Below are 11,580 nucleotides of genomic sequence, written 5' to 3'. Positions count from 1 at the left end.
ATTTCCTTCCGGATTTATACCATTAATTGTATGAAGAAAAAAGTATTCGGCAAAAGTAAACATTAATGAATTCTATTCACATATTAATAAGTTCTGAAGGGTATGACAAAATGGATGAGGTTTCCATGGTATTTTATGTTGACAGTAAATTTCTAGGTAGATTGATAAGAAGTCCAGGATCCCCGAGGAGGAGATAGGAGTCTGGGATTCTCAAGGAGGACAAAAGTACAAGCCTCTCTCTTTTTTTTCCTCTCTATATTCCTTAGTCTTAGTCACATAATTTCTTTTTTTTCCCCTTTATTCCTGGATCTGATGATTACACAACAAAACAGCTCAGTTTAAACTCTGTACTGAGGATTCAGTTCAGTTCAGTCACTCAATCGTGTCTGACTCTATGCGACCCCATGGACTGCAGCACGCCAGGCCTCCCTGTCCATCACCAGCTCCCGGAGCTTGTTCAAACCCATGTCCATCGAGTCAGTGATGCCATCCAGCCATCCCATCCTCTGTCCTCCCTTTCCTTCCACCTTCAGTCTTTTCCAGCATCGGGGTCTTTTCACATGACTCAGTTCCTCGCATAAGGTGGCGAAAGTATTGGAGTTTCAGCTTCAGCATCAGTCCTTCCAATGAATATTCAGGACTGGTTTCCTTTAGGATGGACTGGTTGGATCTCCTTGCAGTCCAAGGGACTCTCAAGAGTCTTCTCCAACACCACAGTTCAAAAGCATCAATTCTTCAGCGCTCAGCTTTCTTTATAGTCCAACTCTCACATCCATATGTGACCACTGGAAAAGCCATAGCTTTGACTGGATGAACCTTTGTTGGCAAAGTAATGTCTCTGATTTTGAATATGCTGTCTAGGTTGGTCATAACTTTCCTTCCAAGGAGCAAGTGTCTTTTAATTTCATGGCTGCAGTCACCATCTGCAGGGATTTTGGAGCCCCCCAAAATAAAGGCTGTCACTGTTTCCATTGTCTCCCCATCTATTTGCCCTGAAGTGATGGGACTAAGGATTATATAGCAACAATTTATCCTGATTGAGGAGAGTTTCCCCTTCTTGAAAACATTCTGACTCATCCTGTCATCTTAAAGTGTGTATTATGGGCGTGGGTCTGGCAAGATCCTTCTATTGTTAGTTCTGATCCTGTCATCTTAAAATATAAATTGTGGGAGTGGGTCTGATAAGATCTTTTCAACCTTGAGACATTCTTTTGATTTACTGTGATAACTAATTTAAAAAGTGTATAACTCCCTTGCTAACACTAGCAAGGAGAGCACGCTCCTTCCCCCTTTGCTGCCTCTGTCAGAAGCTTTCTTCAGACTTTAATAAAACTCTTCTACACAAAAGCTCTTGAGTGATCAAGCCTGGTCCCTGGTCCCGAAGCTAAATCAGAGATTTACACTGTTCATGGTAAACTATCAATGTTTGCTAATGTTCAGGTAGTCTCTTGTCCATCTGTTAATGTTAGAATTACTGACCTCAGATTACTATTAATACCTACCAGAAGACTCAGGCCTACATGATTCCTTTTAATGTCACCGAAAGTATCACCCTTTGTGAAGAGGACATAATTTATGCAGATCAAACTCAACAGCAGTAAGTATCACTGCAGTGAGAATTGGGAAATAGAAAGATTCTTACAAATGCTAAATTATGGTTCCTTTTATTCCAGCAATAATTAGGATATTCACGTTTTGGTAAGAAACATGTCTTGGTACTTCTTTTAATCAGAACTGGAATCTAATGTGATTAATCATGAGTACTAGATTTTGTATCATGGATTTTGTGCCATGGAGACAGTCCCCTACACCCAATATATAAGAATTTTATCCAGTCAACCTTGCATTGATGATATGTCCATTTTTAGTTGTCTGAAAAATAAAAGAATTTTTAAATTTTACAATATCTAGATAATAGAATTTATTTTCCAAATTACCATTTCATCAGGTTATTCATCCAAAGGAAACGTGCGCTTCACTGCTGTATGCTGTGTTCAGCTGCTCAGCCACGTCCGACTCTTTGCGACCCCATGGACTGTAGCCCTCAGGTTCCTCTGTCGGTGGGACTCTCCAGGCAAGAACACTGGAGTGGGTTGCCACGCCCCCCCCAGGGGATCTTCTGACGTAAGGGGATCTCTTACGTCACCTACATCGGCAGCCAGGCTCTTTACCACTAGCGCCACCTGGGAGCTCACGCTTCATTGCTGACACTTTCAAACATCTGCTAGTTCTAAGTTTATACTGGTGGTACTTGAGAGGGTGAAGCTGTTCTTATGACAAAGGGCTCAGTGTATTTACAAATTAAATCATAAGAGTAGGTTGAATCAGTCCAGAACGCAGATCAAATTAACTTGGAAATTGGCTTCAGCCTCTAGTCCAGACAAGTGTTCTAAGGATAATCCTTCCTCTCTATTTCCAGTTCTGGATCCATTAGGACAATTTTATTTTCCAAGAAAAGAAAGACAAGAAATCTTTTATTGACTTTCCTCCTGGTTTCCTAACCTTTCCAGCTGTATATAACTGACTGTCCTTTAGCTTAGCTTTATCATCCAGCGTAGGAAGCAGTATCTATTGAGCATTTGAGCAATTGAAGAAACTCGCTTGACAGTTTTTCTGTAGTAAAACTAAATGACAAAAATTGTTCATGAATTGTATGACACTGTATCCAAATGAGATATTATGTATTTACTCACATAGAGTAGATGAGTAATTCTGGAAGAAAACAACAATGCAAATGTTTATTAAATATCTTAACCAATACCTCCTTAGCTTTGATACAGCCTTTTATCTGGTTATCTGGTTATTTGTCATTTCAAATTTCTTTTCAAAGAATAAAGTGCACAAAATACAAGTAATGTGAAAATGCTCAGAGTTGAGAAAATATGCTTCATGATTAATAAATTAGATACCTAATCCCAAAATAACTAATAATATTGTTGATTATAACTGAATTATGGAGTATAAGTGATAATGATGCCAATATAAAAGATTTCATTATCTTTTCTATGATTTGTATATATTTAAAATGCATTATCTTCTAATTGCCATAAATAATAGTTCTAATGCAAACTGGAAAAGTGGTAAAAATAATAGATTCCTTTGCTTGACTCTTCAGATAAAAACCTGTGTCTAAATGAATTGTAGGCATCATTTGTTAGTATTTGCTCTGCAAAATTTCCCTTAAATATTGATTATTCATGTATTTTTCTGAAGTGATTTCAAGCTTTCAACTAATAAAATTACATTTTATGAAAATTAAAATTTTATTAAAGCTACATTCTATTAAAATTTCATTTGATTAGTTGAAAGCTTGAAACCATTGCAGAAAAAAATAAAAGGAATGAGGGAATGAAATGGTAAATTGTTCCCCAAATCAGAAAGCTATTATGTCAACTTGCCATATTTCTGTAATGAATTTTTGTTGTTATTGTTTATTATAGATGAGCATGCCAAAAAAAAGGAGAAATAAGCACGTATGTCCACACAATGTGCAGTTTTTATTACCTAATTGAATAAATGCCTATACAGAAAGTGAACGTCACTCAGTTTTGTCCGACTCTTTGCAACCTCATGGACTATACGTCCGTGGAATTCTCCAGGCCAGAATACTGGAGTGGGTAGCCTTTCCCTTCTCCAGGGGTCTTCCCAACCCAGGGATTGAACCCAGGTCTTCTGTATTGCGGGCAGATTCTTAACCAGCTGAGCCACAAGGGAAGCCCAAGAATACTGGAGTGGGTAGTCTATCCCTTCTCCAGCAGATCTTCCCGACCCAGGAATTGAACTGGGGTCTCCTTCATTGCAGACAGACTCTTTACCAACTGAGCTATCAGGGAAGCCCATACAGAACTGTGCATTAAAGGATTAACCTTGCCCAAAGCAAGGTTTGGCCCTTTGTCTCAAGCTTCGGAGAAATAACCTGCAAGTTCTTGGAATGTCCTGACTGAGAGAAGTGTTTCTGTTTTCCTGGAGACTGCAGGCCGCACCCGGCTGTCTATGGTAACAGTGTGATTTATGGCAGGAACTTCGGGCCAAGTGGCTTCACTTCAACTTTTAAAGTCGCTAACACTAGGGTCAGCCTCATAGGCATTCATCCATCTTTATGCAACCACCTTCAGAAAAATCTCTGATAAGTAAAATCAGGTGAACTTTCCTGGGTGGCAGACCCCAACGTAATTGGTCATCTGATTTTTGCCAAAAATGACACTGCAGAGAAATAAGGAAATGCTACCATCTTCAATACATGTTATTGAATCAAATGGGATATGCACATAGAAAGTATTATTCCTGACTCCTCCCTCATATGGTATACATAGATCAGTTTAAGTGGGCTGCAGATGTAAATAAGAAAGATAAAATAATAAAAAGCTTTAGAATAAATAGGAGAAAATTGTCATTCACTTGATAGGCAAATATTTCTTAAATAGAAAAAAATACAAAGAAAAACATGAATAAATTTGACAAAGTATCCCTTTATCAAAGGACAGCATTTAGGAGTGAAAGGCAAGCTACAGATAAGACAAAGATATTTGTAATATGTATATTTAACAAAGCACAAATATGTAGAATTTATAAAGAGCCATCAAGAAAAGAAAAGCAGAAAATCCAATAAGAAAATAGCAAAAAACACTTGATATAACCCTGCTAAAGAAAGACTTGATAGGCCAGTAAAATAAAAGATACTTGTTATGGAATAAATTATGTCCCACCCAAAATGTGTTAGTTGAAACTACAACAGTCTAAGTGCCTCCCCTCATGTAGATTATATTCTGGGGAGAAACTTGGATAACAAATAACTAGGCACGTATATCAAAACATGGCTTCACAGAGTGAGCAGACTATAAAGAAAGAATTCAGTAGTGGTATATGACAAAAGGCTTCCCTGGTGGTTCAGATGGTAAAGAATATGCCTGCAGTGTAGGAGACTTGGGTTCAACCTTTGGGTCGGGAAGACCCCCTAGAGAAGGGAATGGCTACTCACTGCAGTGTTCTTGCCTGGAGAATCCCACAGACAGAGGAGCCTGTCGGGATGCCTCTCACAGAGGTTGCAAGAGTCGGACACAACTGAACGACTCCGTTTTCTCACTTCTATATGGAATCGGACGTGTAAGATGTAGTGACTGCATGCGGTGGCGAAGAGCAAGGAAAAACTCAAGGGTCACCATTTAATAATAATAACTGAATGGTATAGTCTAGTAAATCCTTATAGATGAAAAGATCTAGTGAAAAGAAGCTATTCAAAGTAAAACAACAAGTACAAGAGACAGAAGCAGCAGTGTACAGAAGTATAAGACCCATAGCTGAGCTTATCCCCCGCAAAAGAGCAGGTGAAAGACGAATCCACCACCGATGATGTCGGGGTGATGACGGTGATCCGGTGAAAATGGAGAAACTCCTCACAACATTTAACATCTGCGAGCGGGCCGAGTCATGTTAGAAAGGCAAGGATCCCCACTGCAGCGCAGGCCTGCTCTCAACCATCAGCGTTTTTCCACAAAACTTCACCAAACACTTGGGAGGAGTGTGTCCGCGGCTGGGACACACGAGGGGAGCTCAGGTGGAGTGTCCCTGGGGTGCCTGTGACCTCCGCTGCGGAGCAGTCCCCTGGGAACGCGGGAGGAGGGCAGGGACCAGGTAGACATCTGTCAAAGATGCTCTGGGGTTTTCTGCTATGAGAAGAGCGAGGCAGCAATGTTTAGAAAGCATCCCCCATTCCCCTCCCCGCCCCCCACTGGTTCTCAACTGCCACAAAACAGAGTTGCACTTGTAGGCGGAGGAGGAGGTCCCCTAAAGGATTCGGGGCATTTCATCTCCGCAGTCTGGAGGCAGGGTGAGTGCGAGGTTGCTTCAGTCCTGTCCGGCTCTTTGCGACCCCGTGGACTGTAGCCCACCAGGCTCCTCTGTCCATGGGATTCTGCAGGCAGGAACACTGGAGTGCGTTGCCATAGCCTCCTCTAGGGCATCTTCCCGACCCGGAGATCAAACCCGCAGCTCTTGCATCGCCTGCATCATCAGGTGGGTAAAGATACCACTAGCGCCACGTTGGAAGGGCCCAGCATTTCTGAAACCAAAGCCTGGAGGCAGAGAAGAACTGAAGCTCACACACATTCAGGGTCGTCACAGAGCTCTGGGAGGCTGCCCTCTGAAGGAAGAGACGAGGACTCTGGAGGTCTCTTCAGGCTCAGAAGACAAGGAGCAGAATGGGGAGGAGACGGGACACTCCGGTGCCTGGAAGCCCTGCAGCCAGGCTGAGAAGGGGGCAGAGGTGCCTTAGGTGGCTAGCACAGGCAAGGTGCTTGGCGCCATCGCTTCCTAGCCCCATGCCCCACAGACAGGAAGTCTCCATCCAGCTGTCAACACATTCGAAGTCAGTGGAGGATGGACTCAAATTCAATAAGCAACAAAGCCCAGGTACAGATAAACTACAGATCAGATGGATATGCAGAAAGTAAATATCATTCGATTTATTGTCTGCATTTTTACTTGGAAATGATAACACATAATCACAAATTTTAAAATCTACATGAACAAATTTAGAAAATGTGACATATAGACAAGATAAGGAAAAGTCTATAGAAGGAGATCTGGAGATGGCTCAGTTGTCGAAATTACATCAGGAATTTTAAACAACTGTGAAAAAATGCCAAAGAATCTATTGAAAGAAGTAGATAACATTCATAAACAGATGGTAGTTACAGAAGTATGGCAACTCGCAAAAAGAACCATGTAGAAATGCTAGAAATTTAAAAAACAATATCAAATATGAGAGGTTATCTGGTAGATTAAATAGAAGGCTGTTTAGAATCAGTGTACTTGAAGATGGGGCAATCCAAACTAAAACACAAAAAGAATTTAAAACACACAGAAAAAAACGTCTAATATCTGTTGTCAGTACTTTCAGCCTAACATTCTTATAAATGAATTCTCAGAAGAAAGGTCTTTTCTGGTGGCCCAGACAGTAGAGAATCTGCCTTCCATGTGGGAGACCTGGGTTCGATCCCTGGGTTGGGAAGATCCCCTGCAGGAGGGCATGGCAACCCACCCCAGTATTCTTGCCTGGAGAGTCCCATGCACAGAGAAGCGTGGCGGGCTTCAGTCCAGGGGGTCACAGAGAGTCAGACACGACTGACCGTGGTGCACAGCACCACCAGAGAAAAGGGGAAAAAAATAAGGTATCCAGAAAACAACGCGTGTTTGAAAGGAAAATAGTTGAGGACTTTCTGAAATAGAGAAAAAATTTTGATCCACAGATCCAAGAATCTCAGCAAATTCTAATCAGAATTCAAAAAAAAACACAAATAAAAAACAAACACCTTGACATAATCAGAGGTCAGAAACCAGTCCGCAATTGGTTGGATCTGTGGATTCCGAGGGCTGAATCTACCACACAATTTGCGATTAGGTACTCGAGCATCTGGAGATGCTGGCATCCACTAGGGTTCCTGAAACTAATTTCCCCACAGATACCCAGAGATGACTGTAGAGTCAAATTCTTGAAACTCCAAAACAAATAACAGATAATAAAATCAGCCAGAAACGCATTACATACAGAGATCCTGTTCCAAACGTCAGGAGCTGATGTGGGTTTGGGTTCCACACTTGCTGTTGTTCTGTTCAGCGCAGCAGAGCCCTCTAACGCTGCCCTTACCTGTGTGTAGAGCAGGGCTTGGGCTGGAGGGTTTTTCTCAGTTTTCCAGCTCCACCCTCTGCTTTCAGCAGTCCCTCCCGCTTGTGAGGCAGAAGGGTTAGCTCTGCTCCTTCCCCAGGGGGAGCAGTTCACTCAGATCTATGTCTGTGGCCTGGTCAGCCTCTATCTTAGCAGCCTCTGTTTATCTGGTCCTCGGGGAAGCTTTGTCAGCATTCTCAGATGTGCATCTGTGATTTGCCTTAGGCTCCCGCTCCTCCTTCAGGGTTAGCAGACCCCTGCTCGAGACGGATGTAGAATCCTGAACCCACCAGGGTTGCCCGTCCCCCACCAGCGCGGAAGGTTTTTCTCCAGGCAACTGATCTTTGCTGTATCTTGAGTCACAGGTCTTCCTACCCTCATCCGAAGATAGAGGGCTTTTGCTTCTGTTTCTTTCTCAGAATTAATTTTTAAGCAGCCCTGGGCTTTCAGTGATTGCTGCTGGATCCTAGGGTTTTAAAATGTGTGCTTCACAGCAGGGAGTGATCCAGGAGCTTCGGCAGGGTGCTGCCCTGTACCCCAGCAGCGTTAACACCTCCCACACCTGCACCGCCACAGGGCACCCCCTCTGTCTCCCCACACCCGCTGTGTGTGCATGCTCAGCTCAGCTTCTCCAGTCCTGTTCGACCTGTGGACTGCAGCCCGCCGGGCTCCTCTGTCCATGGGATTCTCTAGGCGGGAATCCTGGAGTGGGTTGCCATGCCCTCCTCCAGGGGATCTTCCCGACCCAGGGACCGAACCCGCATCTCTTAGGTCTCCTGCATTGGCAGGTGGGCTCTTTACCACGAGTGCCGCCTGGGAAGCCCCCAACTTCCCTAGCCTTTCTCATGAGAACCTGTTGGAGAGCTACGCAAAAGAGATTGCAAATGAGCATAAACGCCCCTTGGGTCTGAGAATTTTAGCTATTCTAATCTGATGCTAGCCCACGTTTGTTCTTTCATAATGTGCTACACTTCTAGCCAATTTTTTTTACTTGTTTGTGTGGCACTCACATCTTTCTTCTGTTCTCTAAGATAAAACAGTTCTTATGCCTCATCTCTCACTGAAAAGTATTGCCTCTCTCGGGAATGTGATTTACTTGACTTGTGACTTTAAGTCTCTGATGAGCTCAATAAAAAGTAATGATTGTGTAGTTTACCTGGCACTTTTTCTTTCATCGTAAGGTTGAAAATGATATTCTCTTGAAGCTTTCTGCATCTTAAGCAGAAGCAGAATTCAAGGGTGTTTTCACATGTTTACTTACTCTAAAGTGAAAGCAATCTGTTAAGATGTGGTTCATTCAGAATATATGAATTCCCCTTGTCCCTGCTCATACCCAGTTGGCTGTTACTAGAATTGGGCAAGCATTTTATAACAGAAAGAGGAATGTTTCTGAACCTGGCCTAATTTTTATTTCTGATGGTAGAGCTAGACTATAGAGCATTCCCACATATGTGACCTGAATGAAATGAGTGAAAGTGAAAGTCGTTCAGCCATGTCCGACTCTTTGCGACCCCATGGACTATACAGTCCATGGAATTCTCCAGGCCAGAGTACTGGAGTGGGTAGCCTTTCCCTTCTCCAGGGGATCTTCCCAACCCAGGGATAGAACCCAGGTCTCCCCCACTGCAGGCGGATTCTTTGCCAGCTGAACCACAAGGGAAACCCAAGAATACTAGAGTGGGTAGCCTGTCCTTTCTCCAGCGGACCTTCCTGACCCAGGAATCGAACCAGGGTCTCCTGCATTGCAGGCAGATTCTTTACCAACTAAGCTATCAGTTCAGTTCAGTCACTCAGTCATGTCCGACTCTCTGCAACCCCATGGACTGCAGCATGCCAGGCCTCCCTGTCCATCACCAACTCCTGGAGTTTACTCAAACTCATGTCCTTTGAGTCAATGATGCCATCCAACCATCTCATCCTCTGTCGTCCCCTTCTCCTCCCGCCTTCAACCTTTCCCAGCATCAGGGTCTTTTCAAATGAGTCAGCTCTTCGCCTCAGGTGGCCAAAGTGTTGAAGTTTCAGCTTCAGCATCAGTCCTTCCAATGAACACCCAGGACTGATCTCCTTTAGGATGGACTGGTTGGATCTCCTTGCAGTCCAAGGGACTCTCAGAGTCTTCTCCAATACCACAGTTCAAAACAGGGCTCCTGTTTGACCACTTTCAATTTGCCTTGATTCACGGACCTAACACTCCAGGTTCCTATGCAATATTACTTTTTACAGCATCGGACTTTACCTCCATCACCAGGCCCATTCACAGCCGGGTGCTGTTTTTGCTTTGGCTCCGTCTCTTCATTCTTTCTGGAGTTATTTCTCCACTGGTGGAGAAGCCTGACAAAACATGGTGCAGTGGAGAAGGGAATGGCAAACCACTTCAGCATTCTTGCCTTGAGAACCCCATGAACAGGATGAAAAGGCAAAAAGATAGGACACTGAGAGATGAACTCCCCAGGTCGTAGGTGCCCAATATGCTACCGGAGATGGATGGAGAAGTAACTCCAGAAAGACTGAAGAGACGGAGGTGTCAGGGAAGCCCTGAATGAATGAGTGAGCGTATGATGTGTGGAATATTGCTGGAAAGGAATACTATCTCCTATTATTAGGTGTTTGCGCTAGTGCTTGTTATAAGGTGATATGAAGTAGAAAAGAATGGAAAGAAACCAGAGAATGCCTGACTCTTCTCTGGTTCCACCCGCTCCATTTCTGGTGTAGCAGCCTCCACATTGGGATGTGTTCCCACTCTCCCCACAGTGCAACGGACACTCATTCACACTCTCTGCCCTTCTGTTTTTGGGTTGTGGCAATCTCTGAAAAGTTGAGAATGACAATTCATATTGACCGTTTCAGAAACAAGGACTAGCTGCCCAGTTTTCTACTTAGCATAGATGTTGGTATTATTTTTTTTTTTTAAACCAGATCCAGAACAGTAGGGAGAAAATACTAAGTCATATCACTACCTCTCTTTCAGGAAAGAAAAAAATGTCTTACTCTCAGTAAATGTTCAATAATGATTGAGTGATCGCTTCTGATTATGATTGTCAGTTGGGATCCACACATCTTATAATGACTGAATTCCTCCTCCAGCCCCAGGTGTTGGCGATAGCTAATTGTCACTCAGTATTCTACTCTTTTCATTTCTTATTTTTTTTTAAGTGGGGAATTGGTAGAAGTTGCATGAGGGGTTGTTATGTAGATAAAAATTTTAACCACAAATTCTATGTTTTATTCTGATTTTTGGACCTAATTTTTATTTAACTTTGTGAGTCCATCTAATCTGTGGCTGCATAATCTACTTCTATCTCTACAAAATGCATGGTAACAGGGAATTCATTTATGCTTCCCTTTTAAAATTAATGTGATTAAAAATATCTCTCTTGTTTACCATATTTTTCTTCCAGGATCAAATGAGATTGCAAATACCAGAGCTTTTGTTCTTTCCTAAACTGTATGTAGATCACTATTTGTCTGTTTCTTTTGAGCTATTTGTGGAGTATATCAGGGTTTTAGATTCTTTGTATATCAAGGCCTACCACAAAGTAGACACAATCTAATTGTCGATAAAATGAATTAAGCTAATTGTAAGATAAGGATAGTCATAAGTAGAATATATAGAAAAATGGATTTATGACTTATTTTTAACTTATAAAACTTAATATGGAGCCATACATATAGTGAAAATTCCAGATATATGATGTCACTGAATACTTGATTGGAAATGGAAAACTGGTCCTCATTTCCTTGAGATTATTTATTCCAGTTCTCCTCTATATGATCTATGAAAAGTTCCTATCAAATAAAAATAGTATTTGTGTTTATTATATTACACATTTATAGTACCTAATCTATAATCCACATAATTTGCACATAAATGAACATTATTCGTGTATATTTATAAAAACAATAACATTTGTCATTGT

This window comes from Muntiacus reevesi, chromosome 4 (assembly GCF_963930625.1).
Source record: "Muntiacus reevesi chromosome 4, mMunRee1.1, whole genome shotgun sequence".
NCBI classification, from domain to species: Eukaryota; Metazoa; Chordata; class Mammalia; order Artiodactyla; family Cervidae; genus Muntiacus; species Muntiacus reevesi.
This window is presented reverse-complemented; position numbering follows the sequence as displayed.